This window comes from Hyla sarda, chromosome 5 (genome assembly GCF_029499605.1).
Source record: "Hyla sarda isolate aHylSar1 chromosome 5, aHylSar1.hap1, whole genome shotgun sequence".
Lineage (NCBI taxonomy): Eukaryota > Metazoa > Chordata > Amphibia > Anura > Hylidae > Hyla > Hyla sarda.
Window position 1 is genome coordinate 31889129 of NC_079193.1, and position 24497 is coordinate 31913625.

Genomic DNA, 24497 nt, shown 5'->3' on the forward strand with positions numbered 1-24497 from the left:
TGCTTAGCAACAGCTCCCAGCATGCAACAAGGGCATGCTGGGAGCTGTAGTTATGCATCAGCAGGAGGCAGACCACCACAACTCCCAGCATGCCCTTATGGGCATGCTGGGACTTGTAGTTTTGCAACAGCTGAAGGCACATTCTTTCTATGAAAAAGTGTACCTTCAGCTGTTGTGTAACTACAACTCCCAGCTTGCACAATCAGCTAAAGTGCATGCTGGGAGTTGTAGTGGTGCATCTGGTGGTTGCATAACTACAACTCCCAGCATGCCCGTTGGCTGTCGGTGACTGCTGAGAGTTGTAGTTTTGCAACTGCTGAAGGCACACTGAGTTAAGTAGTAAACCAGTGTGTCTCCAGCTGTTGCATAACTACAATCCCCAGCATCCCCAGCCAATGTAGTATGCCTCCGGCTGTTGCATAACTACAAGACCCAGCATGCCCTTCCGCTGTCCGTACATGCTGGGGGTTGTAGCTTTTGCAACAGCTGAAGGCACACTGGTTGCAAAACACTGAGTTTGTTACCAAACTCGGTGTTTCACAACCTGTGTGTCTCCAGCTGTTGCAAAACTACAACTCCCAGCATGCACTGATAGACCGTACATGCTGGGAGTTGTAGTTTTGCAACAGCTGGATGTTCCCCCCCCCAATGTGAATGTACAGGGTACACTCACATGGGCGGAGGATTACAGTAAGTATCCGGCTGCAAGTTTGAGCTGCGGCAAATTTTCTGTCGCAGCTCAAACTGCCAGCGAGAAACTACTGTGAACCCCCCGCCCATGCGACTGTACCCTAAAAACACTACACTACACTAACACAAAATAAAGTAAAAAACACTACATATACACATACCCCTACACAGCCCCCCTCCCCTCCCCAATAAAAATGAAAAACGTCTGGTACGTCACTGTTTCCAAAACGGAGCCTCCAGCGGTTGCAAAACTACAACTCCCAGCATGCACTGATAGACCGTCCATGCTGGGAGTTGTAGTTTTGCAACAGCTGGATGTTTCTCCCCCCCCCCCCCCAATGTGAACGTACAGGGTACACTCACATGGGCGGAGGATTACAGTAAGTATCCGGCTGCAAGTTTGAGCTGCGTCAAATTTTCTGCCGCAGCTCAAACTGCCAGCGAGAAACTACTGTGAACCCCCCGCCCGTGCGACTGTACCCTAAAAACACTACACTACACTACCACAAAATAAAATAAAAAGTAAAAAACACTACATATACACATACCCCTACACAGCCCCCCTCCCCTCCCCAATAAAAAGGAAAAACGTCTGGTACGCCACTGTTTCCAGAACGGAGCCTCCAGCTGTTGCAAAACAACTACTCCCAGTATTGCCAGATAGCCACTGACTGTCCAGGCATGCTGGGAGTTTTACAACAGCTGGAGGCCCCCTGTTTGGGAATCACTGGCGTAGAATACCCCTATGTCCACCCCTATGCAATCCCTAATTAAGGCCTCAAATGCGCATGGCACTCTCACTTTGGAGCCCTGTCGTATTTCAAGGCAACAGTTTAGGGCCACATATGGGGTATCGCCGTACTCGGGAGAAATTGGGCTTCAAATTTTGTGGGGTATTTTTTGCTATTACCCTTTTTAAAAATGTAAAATTTTTGGGAAAACAAGCATTTTAGGTAAAAAAAAAAATTTTTTTTTTACATATACAAAAGTCATAAAACACCTGTGGGGTATAAAGGTTCACTTAACCCCTTGTTATGTTCCCCGAGGGGTCTAGTTTCCAAAATGGTATGCCATGTGTTTTTTTTTTGCTGTCCTGGCACCATAGGGGCTTCCTAAATGCGGCATGCCCCCAGAGCAAAATTTGCTTTCAAAAAGCCAAACGTGACTCCTTCTCTTCTGAGACCTGTAGTGCTCCAGCAGAGCACTTTTCACCCCCATATGGGGTGTTTTCTGAATCGGGAGAAATTGGGCTTCAAATTTTGGGGGGTGTTTTCTGCTATTACCCTTTTTAAAAATGTAAAAATTTTGGGAAACCAAGCATTTTAGGTAAAAAAAAATAAAAAATGTTCACATATGCAAAAGTCGTGAAACACCTGTAGGGTATTAAGGTTCACATTACCCCTTGTTACGTTCCCCGAGGGGTCTAGTTTCCAAAATGGTATGCCATGTGTTTTTTTTTTTGCTGTTCTGGCACCATTTGGGCTTCCTAAATGCGGCATGCCCCCAGAGCAAAATTTGCTTTCAAAAAGCCAAATGTGACTCCTTCTCTTCTGAGACCTGTAGTGCGCCAGCAGAGCACTTTTCACCCCCATATGGGGTGTTTTCTGAATCGGGAGAAATTGGGCTTCAAATTTTGGGGGGTATTTCCTGCTATTACCCTTTTTAAAAATGTTAACATTTTGGGAAACCAAGCATATTAGGTAAAAAATAAAAAAAATTTTTTACATATGCAAAAGTCGTGAAACACCTGTAGGGTATTAAGGTTCACATTACCCCTTGTTACGTTCCCCGAGGGGTCTAGTTTCCAAAATGGTATGCCATGTGTTTTTTTTTTGCTGTTCTGGTACCATAGGGGCTTTCTAAATGCGACATGCCCCCAGAGCAAAATTTGCTTTCAAAAAGCCAAATGTGACTCCTTCTCTTCTGAGACCTGTAGTGCGCCAGCAGAGCAATTTTCACCCCCATATGGGGTGTTTTCTGAATCGGGAGAAATTGGGTTTCAAATTTTGGGGGGTATTTTCTGCTATTACACTTTTTAAAAATGTAAAATTTTTGGGAAACCAAGCATTTTAGGTAAAAAAAATATATATTTTTTTTACATATGCTAAAGTCGTGAAACACCTGTGGGGTATTAAGGTTCACTTTACCCCTTGTTACGTTCCCTGAGGAGTCTAGTTTCCAAAATGGTATGCCATGTGTGTTTTTTTGCTGTTCTGGCACCATAGGGGCTTCCTAAAGGTGACATGCCCCCCAAAAACCATTTGACGCTCCTTCCCTTCTGAGCCCTCTACTGCGCCCGCTGAACAATTAACATAGACATATGAGGTATCTGCTTACTCGAGAGAAATTGGGTTTCAAATACAAGTAAAAATTTTCTCCTTTTTACCCCTTTCAAAAATTCAAAAATTGGGTCTACAAGAAAATGCGAGTGTAAAAAATGAAGATTTTGAATTTTCTCCTTCACTTTGCTGCTATTCCTGTGAAACACCTAAAGGGTTAATACACTTACTGAATGTCATTTTGAATACTTTGGGGGGTGTAGTTTTTATAATGGGGTCTTTTATGGGGCATTTCTAATATGAAGGCCCTTCAAATCCACTTCAAACGTGAACTGGTCCATGAAAAATAGCGAGTTTGAAAATTTTGTGAAAAATGTCAAAATTGCTGCTGAACTTTGAAGCCCTCTGGTGTCTTCCAAAAGTAAAAACTCATAAATTTTATGATGCAAACATAAAGTAGACATATTGTATATGTGAACCCAAAAAAAATATATTTTGAATATCCATTTTCCTTACAAGCAGAGAGCTTCAAAGTTAGAAAAATGCTAAATTTTCATTTTTTTCATCAAATTTGGTGATTTTTCACCAAGAAAGGATGCAAGTTACCATAAAATTTTACCACTAAGTTAAAGTAGAATATGTCACGAAAAAACAATCTCGGAATCAGAATGATAACTAAAAGCATTCCAGAGTTATTAATGTTTAAAGTGACAGTGGTCAGAATTGCAAAAAACGCTCCGGTCCTTAAGGTGAAAAAGGGCTCGGTCCTTAAGGGGTTAAAGGGTTAAAAAAAAAAAAAAAAAAAAAAAAGTTTTCCACCGGAGTACCCCTTTAATAGCCTTTGTATGTTACTACTTTATCTTTAGCAGTGTATTTTATTTCGCTTTCTGATAACATGCGCTCCAGTACACTCTGCCTTCACCTCGCTACTGAGAATCCTTCTGAGACTCTTGAGATGCAGCTCTGAAGTCCTGGCGACTTGTAATGCATTCTCAATAAGCCCACCCATATTGGTCTGATCTAAATCAGGCACGGGCGTCCCACCGAGAGCGGCAGCAGACACTATCAGCGGTAACAGAGAGTGAGTGAGACGGACAGCGGTGGATTGTATCTATTACTAGCCGCCCTGTGATTTCATTTCAGAATCAGCCGGTGTGAAAGAAAAGCGGAGAACACAAGTTTCTTTTGATGTATCATACATATCGGCGGCATCGGCGGTAATGGATGACACATCTCTTCCCGGTCGCCGCTGTAAAAGGCGCATTCTGTACAGGAACAGACCAATAAAGTTGGAGGTGACAAGAGCATTTTTTTTTTTTTATCGGATTACTCTGTAATAGGTCAATACAACAACTATTACACAAAGCTGCCGCTGGATAAATCAATAAAATTAGGACAGACAGGGACCGGTTTAAGCTACTTGGTGCAATTTACTTTGATTTAATAGGGTTTCTCGGAGGAAGTCTCTGCAGGAGAAGCCGCGCACTCCGCTATTTCGCTCCATGAAAAATAAATGAAAGTTGTAAAGAAAAATACATAATTGCTCTAAAAAAGTAAAGGAAAAAAATATATAAAGATGGTTCAATAAATGGGGGGGGGTTAAAAAAAAATCATTGTTTCTAGTTCAATACAGTGCAAAGTTATTTTACGTCCTCCTCTAACTATCTCCTCTTTGCACTAGGACAGTGGTTACCTAACTATGGACCTCCAGATGTTGCACAACTACAACCTCCAGCATGCCCAGATAGCTGTTGGGCCAGCCGACAAAGGTGGTAGCAGCAGTACACAAAAAGAGGAGGAGGGGGAGGTGTATATAGTGGTATCTGTGTGAGGGAGCACACAGCAAGGACGCTGTGTGAAAAACAAAGTGTGAACTGTGAGTTAAAGCATAGTCCCGCCCCCTCATGACGTCATACCCGCCCCCTCAATGCAAGTCTATGGGAGGGGGCGTGGCGGATGCCACGCCCCCTCCCATAGACTTGCATTGAGGGGGCGGGGTGTGACATCACAAGCTCCCGGGGCTGGCTCCAGCGTTCGGAACAGTTTGTTCCAAACGTTGTGCAGTGGAGTACCCCTTTAAATGTTATGGGAAACCTATGTTTTGAGCTGGCCGAGACTAGCTCACCAGTGGATGGTGAGGGTGACTAATGTGTAGTCAGTGGTTAGACGGCCTAGGGTTTTCTTTGTTCCTGTGTGAATTGTGTTTTATTTTGTCCTGCAACCTTTTCCCAATAAACCTGACCGAGGGTCAGTTGTGTGAAGAAGTTGGTGTGGACTTGCATTAAATGAAGTGAAAAACATGTCCTTTAGCTACGGCAAAGGACAGTCCATGAGCTTTCATAGAGATAGCAGCAGTATTTAGATAGAGTTGGAGGGGTATAACTACTATATATCCTGATCCGTTAGAGATAGCAGCAATATATAGATAGAGCTGAAGAGCACGGGGGGGGGGGGGGGGGGTGTATAACTACTATATATACTGAGCCCATAAAGAATAACAGCAGCAGAATACAGATAGTGCTGAGAGGTGTATAACTAATAGTGTTGCTCAGGAATATTGGCAATGCTAATTTTATTCACGAATATCGCATATTCGTGAATTTGCGACTATCCACGAATATAGCACTTTATATTCGCAATTACGAATATTCGTTTATTTTATTTTTATTTTTTTCACAGTACACATTACAGTGATCATCCCTCTCTGCTTCCAGCTTGTGTGGTGTAAAGAAGGCTCTAATATTACTGTGTGAGACTGGCGTCCGAATTTGCATATGCAAATTTTTGCATAATCGAATTTTCGCATATGCAAATTTTTGTATATGTTAATTTTCGCATATGTAAACTTTCGCATATGCGAAAATAAAACGTGAATATTCCGAATATGCAAATTTAGCGAATATATGACGAATATCCGTCCGAATATTCGCGAAATATCGCGAATTCGAATATGGCCTATGCCGCTCAACACTTATAACTAATATATATATATATATATATATATATATATATATATCTATCCTGATTCCATAAAGACAGAGGAGGGAGGGGAGGTATTTAGATACTGTATATATCTTGATCCCATAAAGACAGTAGTAGCAGTAAACAGACAGCTGGGAGGCGAAATGTATAATTACTATACATCCTGATCTCATAGAAAGAGAAGCAGCAGTATACAGATAGGGCTGGAGGGGAGGAATATGACTGATCCATTTGAGATATTAGCAGCAGTATACACATAGAGCTGGCAGGGAAAGGGAGGGTCTAGAAGCTAGCATAAGGGATTTGACAGATGATGATATCATTCTGTAGTTCGCAGGAAGTCAGCCAACCCAGGACTGACCACTTCCTCTGACACATTAAAGAGTACCTGTCGTATCTCACAAAAAAATGTAATGTTATTCAGAACCCAATCCTGATCATGTACATGTAATTTCTATGTGTCTAGAACATATATTTCTCTTACAAATACCTTCTTCTGTTGCCCACTTGGTTTGTCATCCTGTGCTTTGGAGGGAGTGTGTCCTCACTCTGCATGACTCATCTTCCTTCCTGAGTCTGCTGTGCTGTGCTCGGTCTCTTCATCCAATCACTGCAGGCTGCTCTGTAAGCCCCTCCTTTCTGTTTTCATGCTGCAGTCTGATAGACATGACAGGAGAAAGCACAAAGGAGTGATAGTCCCGCCCTCACTTCCAAGACTTTGCCCCAGCCTGTGCTTCAGCCTATGGTGGTTCTAACACGTGATCAGTTTTTTTTTTTTTATCATTTTGCACTTAATACCCCATAATTACAAAGTAAAAACAGAATATAACAAATATTTGCTGTTTTATTAAAAAGTAAAATCCTGCAGCGACATAAGTATTTAGACTCTTTACTCAGGACTTAGTTGAAACCCATTTGGCATTGATTCCACCCTCCAGTATTCTTGGGGATAAGGCCACAAGATTCACATACCTGGATTTGGGGATTTTCTGCCATTCTTCTCTCAAACTCTGTCAGGTTGGACGAAAACTATCGGTGGAAGCCATTTTCAGGTCTAAATCAACTGGTGCCAGAAAGTTAAACAGATTTGTAAATTAAATTGAGAAAGGGATTTGGAGTGGCTCCATGTTCAGACCGTAACCAATAGCAACCCGGGCTACCCAATAATAACACCAATACCCAAGGTGAAAAAAAATAGTACTATTTACAAGAATTGGGGCTCAGGGTAAAGGATGTAAGGACACACCTGGTTTATTATATTAAATGTTAATATTTATTAAATTATCAAATATAACAAATCTATTATAGTTGGAAAACGTGGTAAGTACCGTGACCCACAGGGCCCTTGTAGAGACACGGCGCTCCCCACAAATAATCAAGTAGTGGATAAAAATAGATAAAAAATTTTATAAGGTTAATAAAACATGATTATCCCACTGAGACCAATCAAAAATATATAAGATAACTAAAAAAAGGTCAATTTAAAAAATAGTCCTCTTTAAAATTGAGGTCCCTTTATGGGTTGGTAACTAATAGTAACCAATGTAATAGATAGGAAATAGCAAATAGTCCAAAAATGAATAAGTCTTTTAGTAAATAGCTTAAAGAGTCAGTATCCAGTTCATAGAGTAAATCAATGTCCTGTAGCGCTGGTGTGGATATATATTGCTTAATAGAAAAAATAGTTGCCGGCAATAGTAATAGTTAGCAGTTATAGCAGTTAGTAGCAGAAGTGAGCGGTAAAGTGATACAATTATGCTCACCACCCCGGGACCGATACTTGTCAGGATGACGTTGCTCTTTGGGGATACTGCGATCCCTCCTGCGATCCCTCCTGCAGTCTTTCCCAAGTCTTAGCCAAGTATCCAGGATAGACTGCAGGAGGGATCGCAGGAGGGATCGCAGTATCCCCAAAGAGCAACGGCATCCTGACAAGTATCGGTCCCGGGGCGGTGAGCATAATTGTATCACTTTACCGCTCACTTCTGCTACTAACTACTATAACTGCTAACTATTACTATTGCCGGCAACTATTTTTCTATTAAACAATATATATCCACACCAGCGCTACAGGACATTGATTTACTCTATGAACTGGATACTGACTCTTTAAGCTATTTACTAAAAGACTTATTCATTTTTGGACTATTTGCTACGCCTATCTATTACATTGGTTACTATTAGTTACCAACCCATAAAGGGACCTTAATTTTAAAGAGGACTATTTTTTTAAATTGACCTTTTTTTTTTGTTATCCTATATATTTTTGATTGGTCTCAGTGTGATAATCATGTTTTATTAACCTTATAACATTTTTTTTTATCTATTTTTATCCACTACTTGATTATTTGTGGGGAGCGCTGTGTCTCTACAAGGGCCCTGTGGGTCACGGTACTTACCACGTTTTCCAACTATAACAGATTTGTTATATTTGATAATTTTATAAATATTAACATTTAATATAATAAACCAGGTGTGTCCTTACATCCTTTACCCTGAGCCCCAATTCTTGTAAATAGATTTGTAAATTACTTCTATTAAAAATTCTTAATCCTTCCAGTACTTATTAGCGGCTGTATACTGCAGAGGAAATTCTTTTCTTTTGGGATTTCTTTTCTGTCATGAACACAGTGCTCTCTGCTGACACCTCTGTCCATTTTAGGAACTGTCCAGAGTAGCAGATGTTTGCTATGGGGATTTTCTCCTGCTCTAGACAGTTCCTGACATGGACAGAGGGGTCAGCAGAGAGCATTGTGGTCTTGACAGAAAAAGAAATCCAAAAAGAAAAGAATGTCTTCTGTAGTATACAGCCACTAATAAGTACTGGAAGGATTAAGATTTTTTTTTATAGAAGTAAATTACAAATCTGTTTAACTTTCTTGCATCAGTTGATTTAAAAAAAAAAAAATTAATTAAATTAGTACCCCTTTAACCCCTTCCCGACCCAAGACGTACCGGTACGTCCTGGGTCCTTTTTATAACGCAGGGCCCGGCACCTAGCAACAGCCGGGACCCGTGGCTAATAGCTTTGAAATAGCTTTGATCGCCGCATCTAAAGGGTTAATAGCATGCAGCACAGTCCTGTAACATATGTATTACAGAGCAGGCGCACTGCTCGTCTGTATACTGAAAAAACAACATATGAATGATAAAAGATACAAATGGTGACATACTGGTCTTCATAACCTTAAGGAAAAGAAAGCTTGAACATATAGATTATTAATTGTGAGGATATATTATTACAATATAAATGAATGTGGAACAACACTTCTAAAAGGAAGAAGGTAGATGAACTAGATGTAATCTGCGGCTGTATAGCAAGCACTGGCATAAAAGGTATATAGACGGCATAAGTCAATGGGTATATGATATAGCTATAAATATATAAATAATATATATAATAATAAATCTATATGATAAATTTATATAATATGATAATTTTTACCCTATAAATGTATAAAATAGAAAATTGATAGAAAATATAGTTAAAGGAAGGGAGGTTGACAATGAATGGAACAACACTTCTATAAGGAAAGAAGGTGAATGGAATAGATGTAGTCTGCAGCTGTTGGCATGAAACAGTATACAGACTGCATAAGTTGATATGTATATAGTATGTAAATATATAGTGATATAATAATAAATAATGGCCTATAAATATATAAAATATTGAATTGATATATAATATTGCCGTATTTTTCGCCCTATAGGACGCACCGGCATATAAGACGCACCCAATTTTAAGGGTGCAAAATCTAGAAAAAAAAAGATTCTGCACCCAACAGTGATCTTCAACCTGCGGACCTCCAAAACTACAACTCCCAGCATGCTGGAGGTCCGCAGGTTGAAGACCACTGGTATAGGAGGTAGTACTCACGTGTCCCCCGCCGCTCCGGACCTATCACCGCTGCCCTGGATGTCGCTCCATCGCTGTCGCCGCGTCCCCGTGGTGTCCCCGACGCTCCAGGCGTCTTCTTCCCCGGGATCCACGCTCTCCATTGCCGTCATCACGTCGCTACGCACGCCGCTCCTATTGGATGATGGGACAGTGCGCGCGATGACGTCGAAGGAGAGCGCGGCACGGAGCAGACACCGAGGAGGCAGGTAAGGTCCCTCCCGGTGTCCTGTAAGCTGTTCGGGACGCCGCGATTTCACCGTGGCGGTCCCGAACAGCCCGACTGAGCAGCCGGGTTAGTGTCACTTTGGCTTCAGACGTGGCGGTCAGCTTTGATCGCCGCGTCTGAAGGGTTAATACAGGGTTGATGTCCTGTATTAGCCGCGGGTCCCGGCCGTTGATGGCCGCAGGGACCGACCCGATAGGTGTGTATTCGCCGTATAAGACGCACCAACTTCCCCCCCCCCCCCCCCCCCAGTTTTGGGGAAGAAAAAGTGCGTCTTATACGGCGAAAAATACGGTAATTAAATATATATAAAGGAAGGGAGGTTGAGATAAAAATTGCTAAAAGTACCTTAGGACATAGATAAATATTTTGTAGTGAGGCTGAAAGGAATAGAAGGGATAACTAGATATAGTTAGGAATAAAGGCCAAACACATAGAAAAATTGGTATTTCAGCATTACATTTCTTCCATTCAATGGACTGTATTGTATATAGTGTTATGGCTGTTTTATTTTTTTTTTTTTAGATGTTTTAAATAGCTATATCCCTATTACAGCTAGGTAACTGTACATCAATCTGGAACTTCATCTTATCTGAGGATTTATGCTGGTTTATCTGTGTTTGTTACTTTGACCTTTGATCTGGCCACCATCTTGTTTTTTATTAATGTCTATATATACAGCCAATGTGTTTGTGTTACTGTATGAATCTGCCAATCTGAAGAAGGGGTTTATACACCCTGCTGCTGTATTCCAATAAACGTGAAGCTTTATTTCACTCCCATGACCTAGTTGTGATTTTTCCATGGATACCTGGGCTCCTTTATGAAGGTCATCTTGTCCTTGCCATACCCATTCTGACTACAGGATTTCTATTTGGGTTCATCCTGAGACCTGTGGGCTTGCACGGGATCCCCCCTCTATTGTACCTCTGCTTGAGGTTATATGTGTATTTAATATATGCTCCAGGTGAGCAGCAAATCTATAGACTCCACTTCGGTCCCCACTTTTTGTGGCACCCTTAGGCTAAGTTTCCACTTGGTTTTTTTCTGGCAGTTTTTGGAATACTGCCACTGCAGTTTTTGAGCCAAAGCCAGAAGTGTATTCAAAAGGAATAGGACATATAAAGGAAGGACTTACACTTCTCCTCCCTTATGGATCTGTGGTGTCCCAGTACCGCATTTCATTCGGTATTTATTTATCTATGGGTCCCCGTAGCCAGAGTCCCTAGGACTTAGTAATATCTGTTAGTCAGTCCGCCCCTAGTCGCCTCTGTTATAGTGTATAGATTCCTAATGTATCCATAGAATAATGTATATAGTATTATTTCTGCATATAAATGGTTAATTACTTGTTTCCATGGTGTCGCAGGGCCTTCGGGTCATGTGATGTGTTCCAAGCCTCATTCTGGATGCGTTCCAGGCCTCACTTTGGTATCTCTAGCCTCATTTTGGGTTTTTGCAATGTATATAGATCCTGTGATGTAAGTAATCCCATGATACCATGTAAAGTGAGTGGCAGACATTCGGACCAATCAAAATTGCCACGCCCCCTGCCCATATAAGGGAGCAGCGGCCATCTTAGCTCTCTCTTGTTCCTGGGATAGCAAGCAAGCAAGACCTGTATAGCAGTAATCGCAGTGAGTTAGGCCTGAGCCTTGCGGCAATGGCTGAATGATCTAAATGATAGTGTGTCATCGCCTAAGCACTCTGCAGTATCACCGGACCTAATATTTCCCCTAAATCCAGACGGATCTGCACATCACTCCCTAAATTCAGAGACTATAAGTTTAATGCAAGGTCCGCAACTTCTGCCAGTCGCTAAGCAACCTAAGAACTGTTATATGAGAGTGTTACTACGCATTGGATATTGCAAGCACTGCAGTAAAGTAATTCAAGTTCAAGTTAAATCTGCTTGTGGACCTTCAGTCATTTCATTGCACCTATCGCTTCTGGGAAGGGCGGCGATAGGCCGGAACATAGATTCAGCATACCAGCCCTCACCCTGGTGTCACGAGTGAGTGGGTTTATATTAACCCCTCATATACCAACATCATACCATCCCTACCATACACCCCCCCCCCCCCCCAAGGGCTACCACAGATCCACTTCTGACTTTGGCTCAAAAACTGCAGTGGCAGTATTCCAAAAACTGCCAGAAAAATAAAAAAGTGTAAACTTCGTCTTACTGTGTTTTTTAGGGTATCGCACAAGGTGCCTCTCCTGGGTCTTTTCTTAGATGTACTGGCTTAAGCAGGGGGACACGTCTGGCACTGCATGATTTGAGTCCCTTGCGGTGTAGTGTGTTACTGATAGTAGCCTTTGTTACTTTGGTCCCAGCTCTCTGCTGGTCATTCACTAGGTCCCCTATGTGGTTCTGGGATTTTTGCTCACCGTCCTTGTGATCATTTTGACACCACGAGGTGAGATCCTGCGTGGAGCCCCAGATCGAGGGAGATTATCAGTGGTCTTGTGTGTCTACCATATTCTAATAATTGCTCCCACAGTTGATTTCTTCACACCAAGTTGCTTGCTTATTGCAGATTCAGTCTTCCATGCCTGGTGCAGGTCTACAATTTTGTTTCTGGTGTCCTTCGACAGCTCTTTACTCTTGGCCATAATGGAGTTTGGAGTGTGACTGTTTGAGGTTGTGGACAGGTGTCTTTTATACTGAAAACAGGTGCCATTAACCCCTTGGGCATGGAGCCCATTATGACCCTAAGGAAGGGAGCATTTTTTGCAAATCTAACCACTGTCACTTTAAGCATTAATAACTCTATGATGCTTTTACTTATAAATTTGATTCTGAGATAGTCTTTTCGTGACATATTCTACTTTATGTTAGTGGTAAATTTTCTTCGATACTTGCATCATTTCTTGGTGAAAAATTCAAAAATTTGATGAAAAATGTGAACATTTAGCATTTTTCTAACTTTGAAGCGCTCTGCTTGTAAGAAAAATAGACATTCCAAATAAATTATATATTGATTCACATATACAAAATGTCTACTTTATATTTGCATCATAAAGTTAACATGTTTTTACTTTTGGACGACATCAGAGGGTTTCAAAATCCAGCAGCAATATTCCAATTTTTCACAAAATTTTCAAAATCTGTATTTTTCAGGGACCAGTTCAGGTTTGAAGTGGATTTGAAGGGTCTTCGTTTTAGAAATACCCCATAAATTACCCCATTATAAAAACTGCACCCCCCAAAGTATTCAAAATGACATTCAGTAAGTGTGTTAACCCTTTAGGTGTTTCACAGGAATAGCAGCAAAGTGAAGGAGAAAATTCAAAATCTTCATTTTTTACACTCGCATGTTCTTGTAGACCCAGTTTTTGAATTTTTACAAGGGGTAAAAGGAGAAAAATCCTCTCAAAATTTGTAACCCAATTACTTTAGAGTAAGAAAATACCTCATATGTGTATGTCAAGTGTTCGGCGGGCGCAGTAGAGGGCTCAGAAGGGAAGGAGCAACAATGGAATTTTGGAGAGTGAGTTTTTCTGAAATGGTTTTTGGGGGGCATGTCACATTTAGGAAGCCCCTATGGTGCCAGAACAGCAACCCCCCCCCCCCCACATGGCACACTATTATGGAAACTGCACCCCTCAAGGAACGTTACAAGGGGTACGGTGAGCCTTAACACCCCACAGGTCTTTGACAACTTTTTGTTAAATTTGGATGTGTAAATGAAGAAAAAACATTTTTTCACTAAAATGCAGTTTTTTCCCCAAATTTTACTTTTTTTTTACAAGGTGTAATAGGAGAAAATGCCCCCGAAAATATGTAACCCAATTTCTTCTGAGTATGGAAATACCCCATGTGTGGACGTCAAGTGCACTGCGAGCGCACTACAATGCCCAGAAGAGAAGGAGCGCCATTGAGCTTTTAGAGAGATAATTTGTTTGGAATGGAAGTCGGGGGCCATGTGCATTTACAAAGCCCCCCGTGGTGCCAGAACAGTGGACCCCCCCACATGTGACCCCATTTTGGAAACTACACATCTCACGGAATGTAATAAGGGGTACAGTGAGCATTTTCACCCTACTGGCGTTTGACAGATCTTTGGAACAGTGGGCTGTGCAAACAAAAAAATTACATTTTTCATTTTCACGTACCACTGTTCCAAAAATCTGTCAGACACCTGTGGGGCGTAAATGCTCACTGTACCCCTTATGACATTCTGTCAGGGGTGTAGTTTCTAAAATGGGGTCACATGTGGGGGAGGTTCCTTGTTCTGGCACTATGGGGGCTTTGTAAACACACGTGGCCTTCAATTCCAGACAATTTTTCTCTCCAAAAGCCCAATGGCGCTTGTTCTCTTCTGAGCATTGTAGTTTGCCCACCGAGCACTTTACATCCACATATGGGGTATTTATATACTCAGAAAAATTGGGGTTACAAATTTTGGGGGGCTTTTTTTTCCTATTTTCCCTTGTGTAAATGAAAAATTTAGGATAACACAAGCATTTTAGTGACATTTCTTTTTTCCCATTCAACTTTAATGAAAATTTGTCAAACACCTGTGGGGTGTTAAAGTTCCCTATACCCCTTGTCACATTCCGTGAGGGGTGTAGTTTCCAAAATGTCAGAACCGTTGTAAAATCAGCCACCCCTGTGCAAATCACCAATTTAGGCCTCAAATGTACATAGTGCGCTCTCACTCCTGAGCCTTGTTGTGCGCTCGCAGAGCATTTTACGCCCACCAGGGGCGGACATATCGCCTGTGCAGCCGGTTCAGCTGCACAGGGGCCCAGCGTGGGAGGGGGCCCGCCCTCACACGCTGGGCCGGTCCTACCATCGGACCCAGTGCACAGGGCCGCCATCAGGGGGTAAACCCATACACTTGTATGGGGCCCGGAGCTTCAGGGAGGCCCGGACGTCCCTGTACTTTTTTTTTTCCGGCTAGTCAGTGAGTGACTGCGACTGTCACTCACTGACTCCTGGCTGGGTACCTGTCAGAACTATGACCGGGCCTCATAGTCTGGGGGGCCCACAGGACTATGAGGCCCGCTCTTTCTAGGGCGCGGGCCCCTTAAGAAGTACGGCAGGGCCGGACAGGCCAGGGGCTGATGGGAGTCGACGTGCCCCGCGCAGGCACGCACGTCTACTCCAGTCACCTGACCTGTCCCGGCGCGATCTCCAGTCCATCATCTTCCCGACGGATCCTCCCCGTGCAGTGACACTCTGACAGGAGCAGCAGCTGCACCGAACCCCGGCAGAGTAAGTGAACGGGGTGTGTGTGTGTGTGTGTGTGTGTGTGTGGGGGGGGGGGGGGGGGGTTGGATGGGGGCTATGTTGTTTGCAGACTACAATGGTGATGAGAGGTGCAGGGGAACTGGTGCTTGGGGTGTTATAGGGGTGATGAGAGGGGGGGGGGGTTATGGGGGTAATGAGAGGTGCAGGGGGTGTTATGGGGGGATGAGAGGTGCAGGGGGTGTTATGGGGGGATGAAAGGTGCATGGGGAGGTTATGGGGGTGATGAGAGGTGCAGGGGGTTATGGGGGTAATGAGAGGTGCAGGGGGTGTTATGGGGGTAATGAGAGGTGCAGGGGGGTGTTATGGGGGGGGATGAGAGGTGCAGGGGGTGTTATGGGGGGGATGAAAGGTGCATGGGGAGGTTATGGGGGTGATGAGAGGTGCAGGGGGGTTATGGGGGTGATGAGAGATGCAGGGGGGGGTTATGGGGGTAATGAGAGGTGCAGGGGGGTGTTATGGGGGGGATGAGAGGTGCAGGGGGTGTTATGGGGGGATGAAAGGTGCATGGGGAGGTTATGGGGGTGATGAGAGGTGCAGGGGGGTTATGGGGGTGATGAGAGATGCAGGGGGGGTTATGGGGGTGATGAGAGATGCAGGGGGTGTTATGGGAGTGATGAGAGATGCAGGGGGTGTTATGGGGGTGATGGGGGGGGGGTGTTATGGGGTGATGAGAGGTACAGGGGGGGTTATGGGGGTGAAGAGAGGTGCAGGGGGTTGTTATGGGGGTGGTGAGATATGCAGGGGGCATTATAATAGTGATGAGGAGAGGTGCGGGGGTTATAATAGTGATGAGGAGAGGTGCGGGGGTTATAGTAGTGATGAGGAGAGGTGTGTGTGGGGGGGGGTTATAGTAGTGATGAGGAGAGGTGCAGGGGGTTATAGTAGTGATGAGGAGAGGTGTGGGGGGGTTATAGTAATGATGAGGAGAGGTGTGTGGGGGGGTTATAGTAGTGATGAGGAGAGGTGCGGGGGTTATAGTAGTGATGAGGAGAGGTGTGGGGGGGGGGGGGTTATAGTAGTGATGAGAGGTGCCTGGGGGGGGTTATAGTAGTGATGAGGAGAGGTGTGGGGGGGTTATAGTAATGATGAGGAGAGGTGCGGGGGTGGTTATAGTAGTGTTGAGGAGAGGTTTGGCAGGGGTTATGGGGGTGATGAGGAATGATGAGGACACAGAGGATAAGAGGTATTATATTTAGTGGGTATAGTGTGTGGCAGGATTATATTTAGTGGGTACAGTGTATAGCAGTATTATATTCAGGGTACAGTGTGTGGCAGGATTATATTTAGTGGGTACAGTGTATAGCAGTATTATACTCAGGTTACAGTGTATAGCATTATTATATTCAGGGTACGGTGTGTGGCAGGATTATATTTAGTGGGCACAGTGTGTAGCAGTATCATATTCAGGGTACAGTGTATAGTATTATTATATTCAGGGTACAGTGTATAGTATTATTATATTCAGGGTACAGTGTATAGCAGTATTATATTCAGGGTACAGTGTGTGGCAGTATTATATTTAGTGGGTACAATGTGTGGCAGTATTATATTCGGAGTACAGTGTGTGGCAGTATTATATTCAGGTTACAGTGTGTAGCAGGATTATATTTAGTGGATACAGTGTATAGCAGTATTATATTTAGTGGGTACAGTGTACAGCAGTATTGTATTCAGGTTACAGTGTCTGGCAATATTATATTTAGGGTACAGTGTGTGACAGTATTTTATTTAGGGTACTGTGTGGGGCAGTATTATATTTAGTGGGTACAGTGAATAGCAGTATTATATTTAGTGGGTACAGTGTATGGCAGTATGCTATTCATGGTACAGTGTGTGGCAGGATTATATTCAGGGTACAGTGTGTGGCAGGATTATATTTAGTGGGTACAGTGTATAGCAGTATTATATTCAGGGTACAGTGTGGGGCAGTATTTTATTTAGGTTACACTTTCTGGCAAGGTTATAATGATTATTGTCTTCATGCATAGGATGAGGATCTGCTGACAGTGAGGAGCCAATGATGTCTGCATGTCAGACTCTGCAGAGAAGATGGAGCTGGGGGAAGACCTGGTCTCTGGACGAGATGAAGAAGAAAAGAAGACGTCACTCAGGTCACTGACATCATTGTGTGTTCTTATGACTGTCCCATCAGAGCTGTAGTCACTTGTAAGTTCTGCAGTGATGATGGGTAAAACTGTGTCCAATCTGTGTCTCTTCAGCTGTTACAAAACTACAACTCCCATTGCCTGAGGCTCTCCAGACATGATGGGAGTTTTAGCTTTCCAACAACTGGAGAACCACTTCAACCGAGGTGATCGGTGGGGGTCTCAGGCCTTGAGTTGTGTAAGGGGCCCTGAAATTTCTGATGGCAGCCCTGCCAGTGCACATATGACAGGGAAACCAGTCTTGCCCAGTCACTAAACTGCTACTTACATCTGCCCATGGGGACTTCCTGGCTGAGGTGCGTGCAGTGAGTGACGTCATCGCAAGCACCTGGACGCTGACGTCCAGCGCAGAGCGTGCGATGATGTCACTTATAGCGCGCACCTCTGCCAGGAAGTCCCCATGGGCAAATGTAAGTAGTGCAGGCCAGGTAAGAGTGTGTGGGTGAGTGAGAGTGTGTGTGTGTGTTTGTTTGTTGGGGTTATGCTACGCTACCTTATGTGGGGAATCTATGCTACCTAATGTGGGGAATATATGCTATGCTACCTAATGTGGGGAATCTATGCTACCTAATGTGGGGAATATATGCTATGCTACCTAATGTGGGGAATCTATGCTACCTAATGTGGGGAATATATGCTACGCTACCTAATGTGGGGAATCTATGCCATGCTACCTAATGTGGGGAATATATGCTATGCTACGCTACCTAATGTGGGGCTACGCTACCTAATGTAGGGAATCTATGCTACGCTACCTAATGTGGGGAATATATGCTGCGCTACCTAATGTGGGGAATATATGCTACGCTACCTAATGTGGGGAAATTATGCTACGTTACCTAATGTGGGGAAACTATGCAATGCTACCTAATGTGGGGAATCTATGCTACCTAATGTGGGGAATCTATGCTACCTAATGTGGGGGAACTGCTGCCTATCTAATGCAGATTAATGTGAGTTGCAGTGCAATTTTATGGCATATTACTTTTTTTTTGGGGGGGGGGGGGGGGGGCCCAGGCACATTCTTTGCACAGGGGCCCTCTGTTGTCTGTGTCCGCCCCTGACGCCCACATATGGGGTATTTCGGTACTCAGGAGAAATTGCGTTAACATTTTTGGGGGTCTTTTTTTCCTTTTACCTCTTGTGAAAATAAAAAGTAAAGGGCAACATGTTAGTGTAGAAAAATTTTCTGCAGCTCAAACTTGAAGCAGGAAACTTACTGTAAGCCTGCCCGTGTGAATGTACCCTGTACGTTCACCTGGGGGAGCAAACCTCCAGATGTTTAAAAACTACAACTCCCAGCATGTACTGACAGACCGTGCATGCTGGGAGTTGTAGTTTTGCAACAGCTGGAGGCACACTGGTTGGAAAACCTTCAGTTAGGTTCTGTTACCTAACCCAGTATTTTCCAAGGAATGTGCCTCCAGCTGTTGCAAAACTACAACTCCCAGCATGTACTGACAGACCGTGCATGCTGGGAGTTGTAGTTTTGCAACAGCTGGAGGCACACTGGTTGGAAAAACCTTCAGTTAGGTTCTGTTACCTAACTCGGTATTTTCCAACCAGTGTGCCTCCGGCTGTTGCAAAACTACAACTCCCAGCATCACCGAAGGGCATGCTGGGAGATGTAGTTATGCAACAGCTGGAGGTACGCAACTACAACTCCCAGCATGCCGAGACAGCTGTTTTCTGTTTGGGCATGCTGGGATTTGCAGTTTTGCAACATCTGGAGGGCTACAATTCAGAGACCACTGAACAGTGATCTCCAAACTGTGGACCTCCAGATGTTGCAAAACTACAAATCTCAGCATGCCCAGAGAGCAAACTGCTATGTGGGCATGCTAGGAGTTGTAGTTTTGCAAGATCTAGAGAGCAACAGTATAGAGATCACAGCACAGTGGTCTCTAAACTGTAGACCTCCAGCTGTTGCAAAACTACAAATCCCAGCATGCCCAAACAGCTGTCTGGGCATGCTGGGAGTTGTAGTTTTGCAAAATCTGGAGGGCTACAGTCTAGAGACGACTAAAGTGGTCTCAGACCGTAGCCCTCTAGATGTTGCTAGGCAACTTACCGGCTTCCGTTGGATCCAGGGAGCCGTCCTCTTCTGCCGCACGCAGCCCGCAGATCTCCGTCGCCGCCCGCCGATCACAGTAACTCCGCTGCCTCCGGACGGGTAAGTGGACGTCTGTGCCCGCTCCTCTTCATTTTCCCCTTTCTGGCCCGCCTATTGTGAGTGGGCAGGACGGGGAAAATGAAAGTAAAGCCCCCCGCCCCCGATCTGCTATTGGTTGTCGCATCTAGACCACCAATAGCAGGGATAGGAGGGGTGGCACCTCTGCCACCTCACTCCTATCCCTTCAGGGGGATCGTGGGTGTCTTACACAACCACGATCCCCCTTTAATTCCGGGTCACCATAGACCCGTATGACCCGGAATCGGCGCAAATCGCAATTTTGAATTCACTTGCGATTTGCACCGATCGCCGACATGGGCATTTGCGCGAGGTGCCTGCTGATCGATATCAGCAGTCATCCCGGTCCGTTCCCCGCCCGGCGCACGGCAGGGACGGAAATTCCCTTAAGTACCAGGACACAAGGGTGTATGCATAATCTCTTCGTCCCCAACAGGTTAAAGGGGCAGTCCAGGAAAAAAAACTTTTTTATATATATCTACTGGCTCCAGAAAGTTAAACAGATTTGTAAATTACTTCTATTAAAAAATCTTAATCCTTTCAATAATTATCAGCTGCTGAAGTTGAGTTGTTTTTTTTCTGTCTGGCAACAGTGCTCTCTGCTGACATCTCTGCTTGTCTCGGGAACTGCACAGAGTAGAATAGGTTTGCTATAGGGATTTGCTTCTACTCTGGACACTTCCAGACACAGGTATCATCAGAGAGCACTTAAATAGAAAAGAACAACTCAACTTCAGCAGCTCATAAGTACTGAAAGGATAAAAAAAAAATGATAGAAGTAATTTACAAATCTGTTTAACTTTCTGGAGACAATTAATATGTAAAAAAAAAGTTTTTTCCTGGATAACCCCTTTAATACAGGTAACGAGTGGAGGACAGAGGAGACTCTTCAGGAAGAAGTTACAGGTCTGTGAGAGCCAGAAATCTTGCTTGTTGTAGGTGACCAAATACTTATTTCCCACCAAAATTAGCAAATAAATTCTTTAAAAAATCAAACAATGTGATTTTATGGATTTATTTTTCTCATTATGTCTCTCATAGTTAAGGTATACCTATATATATATATATATATATATATATATATATATATATATATATATATATGTATACCTTAACTAAAACTCAACGTGTGTGTGTGTGTGTGTGTGTGTGTGTGTGTGTATGTATGTATGTATGTATGTATCTATGTGTGTATGTTCCAGCATCACGTCCAAACGGCTAAAGATATTAACTAGAAACTTGGCACACATGTTACTTATATGTCAAGAACAAACATAGGATAGGTGATTTAACCCTTACCCACCCCGATTTGCCAGGGGCGGGGTTTATGTTTAAAGTCCCATACAAGTCAATGGGAAATATATGTTACTGCATAACTTCCAAACAGCTGGAGATATTTCCATAATACTTGGTCACATGTTACTTATATATCCACTTAAAATATAGGATAGTTAATGTAACCCTTAACTACCCCCATTTGTGAGGGTCAGGGCTTTTGTTTAAAGTCCCATGCAAATCAATGGGAAATGTATGTTCCCACATAACTTCCGTACGGCTGGAGATATTTCAATACCTGGTACACATATTACGAGTCAGGATAGGAGGAGGGGATAGGAGGAGGGGATGGGAGGAGGGGATGGGAGGAGGGGATGGGAGGACGGGATGGGAGGACGGGATGGGAGGACGGGATGGGAGGACGGGATAGGAGGTCGAGATAGGAGCAGGGTATATGAGGATGGGACAGGACGTCAGGATAGGAGGTCGAGATAGGAGGTTTGGATAGATGGATTGGTTTGGAGGAAGGGATTGGAGGTCGGGAGAGGAGGTCGAGATAGGAGGTCGAGATAAGGATAGGAGGTCGGGATAGGAGGTCGGGATAGGAGGATGGGATAGGAGGACGGGATAGGAGGTCAAAATAGGAGGACGGGATAGGAGGACGGGATAGGAGGTCGGGATATATGAGGACGGGATATGAAGTCAAAAGCTTCCTCCTTTGTTTATTTTCCTTCCCAACAAGGATTAGGAAGGAAAAACCGGGCAACGCCGGGTACTCAGCTAGTCTATGATAAAAATGACAGGTCTCTCTCATCTTTATAAGTGGGAGAACTTGCCCAATTGGTGGCTGACTAAATACTTTTTTGCCCCACTGTATGTATGTGTGTGTATGTATATATATATATATATATATATATATATATATTCTCAAGTACATTTTTATGTTCAAAAAAGTTCCTTTTTGCTTTTACCCCTATTTCTATGATCTGTCAGAGACTTGCTGATAGGTTCATTCTTTGCAATCCAGCCGTGGTTTCAATCTAAGCTGCTCTTATTACAATAGAATGCCTGCAGATTGCTATAAAGGTCAGGCACAGATTCAGCAGACTCAATATTTATGACCGGTCAGCGTAGTTATTTCCATAATCTCATATCACCAGGCTGATCATTGTGGTTACCAACATTTGCAAACCCTGACTGTAAGTGCACAGACATAAAGAGTTCATAGGATTCTATGGGAGAAAATCTCTGTTCGGTTATGTTCACACATCAGAGGCACTGTTGGTATTTGACAAAAGAACAGGATTTCCGGCTCCCAACTCAGATAAAATTCCAGACTTTAATTTAGATCATATTAAAATTCAAAAACAGCATACAAAACAAAGAAAAAAAAAAAAAAAAGAACACTAACAAAATGCACCAACACGTTTCGACTTATCAATAAGTCTTAGTCATGGCAACTTATTCTTAAAACGTCCAGCTATATATACCTGGTATATATAGCTGGTCATTTTAAGAATAAGTTGCCATGACTAAGACTTATTAATAATTCGAAACGCGTTGGTGCTTTTCGTTAGTGTTCTTTTTTTTTTCTTCTTTGTTTTGTATGCTGTTTTTGAATTTTAATATGATCTAAATTAAAGCCTGGAATTTTATCTGAGTTGGGAGCCGGAAATCCTGTTCTTTTGCCTGCTACCATACCACCTGGGGACCCAGCCCCAGAGTTACATTCTTGAGCTTCCACGAGGAGAGATTGTGCTGGACGCCGGGACTTATATAACAGTGAGTGAGCTACTGTTGGTAGTTGCATAAGATATGACTGGAAGAGAAGTGCAACATGAGGTTGGGATATGAGGACATGATATGAGAACGGGATATGAGGACGGGATATGAGAATGGGAAACAGGTAATGGATATGACAATGGGAAACAAGTAATGGATATGAGGACAGGATATGAGGATGGGATATAAGGACAAGATATGAGGACGGGATATGAGTTCAGGATACGAGAATGGGATATAAAGATGGGATCTGAGGACGGGATCTGAGGTCAGGATATGAGATCGGGATATGAGGGTCTAAATAAGATGACAAGAGTGTCCTTTTTCTCTCCCACAAAGCTTACGTAGGATTACGTAGGAAAAACCGGACAACGGCGGGTACTCTGCTAGTGTACCATGAGGCCAACACCCCATATTAAGACCATAATCGTCTGTTCTCCTCTTCTCGCCTGTATGTTAAAAAGCCGAATTTATAGACTTCAAGAGTTGAATCAAATCCAATTTTATCCAAGCTGCAGCCTGTCCTGGGTTAACTTTGTACTTTAGAATGAAATACTGCGAATACCTGGATACAGTCTGCAGTGTTTGGTCCCTGTGCAATGTGGGGAGATCACCGCTTGATGAATCCTGGTGATTGTCTCTTCTTCAGTACATTCTTCAGAATTCCCACTTGCTTCCACTGTCTGGTAAAACATATTAACTAAATAAACAGCTGAATGATTCAATATAATCATTAGAGCCGGACTGCGGCCGCTGCAACGTTAACCCCTTCGCTGACTATATCATCGTGCATGGACTTCTCTAAGTGATCTCTTGTGACTCTGTTTAATATTAACAAAACACTGGAATAAATGGGTCACAGGGCTGGAATCTTACTGCAGACTAGGATAAACTTGTGCAGAGGTGAGTTATGTTTTATCATTGTTTTCTGCAACAAATTACCCAATATTGCATATTTAGGAAAGTCTAGCTTATTCGCTACTGAACCCCAAAAATTCTAACTTAGATCTCATAAGCTCCCATGAAAGGCCAGTTCACTGTATATAGTAGATAACACAATAGTGGACAGTTAACTGTATATAGTATATAACACAATAGAGGAAAGTGCACTCTATATAGTAGATCACAAAACAGAGGACAGTGCACTTTATATAGTAGATCACACACTAGAGGACAGTGCACTCTATATACTAGATCACACAACAGAGGACAGTGCACTCTATATAGTAGATCACATAAACAGAGGACAGTGCACTGTATATAGTAGAAAACACAATAGAGGGCATTGCACTGTATAACTGTAGTAGATAAAAATAGAGGACAGTGTACTGTATATACTAGATAACACAATGAAGGACAGTGCACTGTATATAGTAGATAACACAATAGAGGACAGTGCACTGTATATAGTAGATAACACAATAGAGGACAGTGCGCTGGTGTAAAAAAAGATAACACAACAGAGGACATTGCATTTTATATAGTAGATAACACAATAGAGGACCGCACACTGTATATAGTAGATAACACAATAGAGGGCAGTGCACTGTGTAAAGTAGGTACCACAATAGAGGACAACACACTGTGTATAGTAGTCCAGGCATACTGTGAGTTGGTCTAAAGTCTATGGTGGCTAGATGATGATGTTAGTGTTGAGAAGGGTCAGGCTTATTGGTTTTTTCCACCCATAGATGGCACATGAACCTTCAACTGTGCTGACCGTTCATGTATATGAGGAGATTGGGAGAGATA

At 43.2% G+C, this 24497-nt stretch overlaps 1 protein-coding gene across 3 annotated transcripts in view; it reads left to right on the forward strand.

The window, feature by feature from the left end:
* PTER (phosphotriesterase related) overlaps positions 1-24497 on the forward strand; it is a 99835-nt gene that overhangs the window by 27719 nt on the left and 47619 nt on the right. The window contains exon 1 of one of the 3 annotated variants that reach the window (XM_056519168.1): positions 4670-4738. The exons of the other annotated variants lie outside the window; for them this stretch is intronic. The gene's annotated coding sequence lies outside the window, so the exon portion shown is untranslated. Of the gene's footprint in view, positions 1-4669; positions 4739-24497 lie in introns of those variants that run through there. 3 annotated transcript variants of the gene reach the window in all.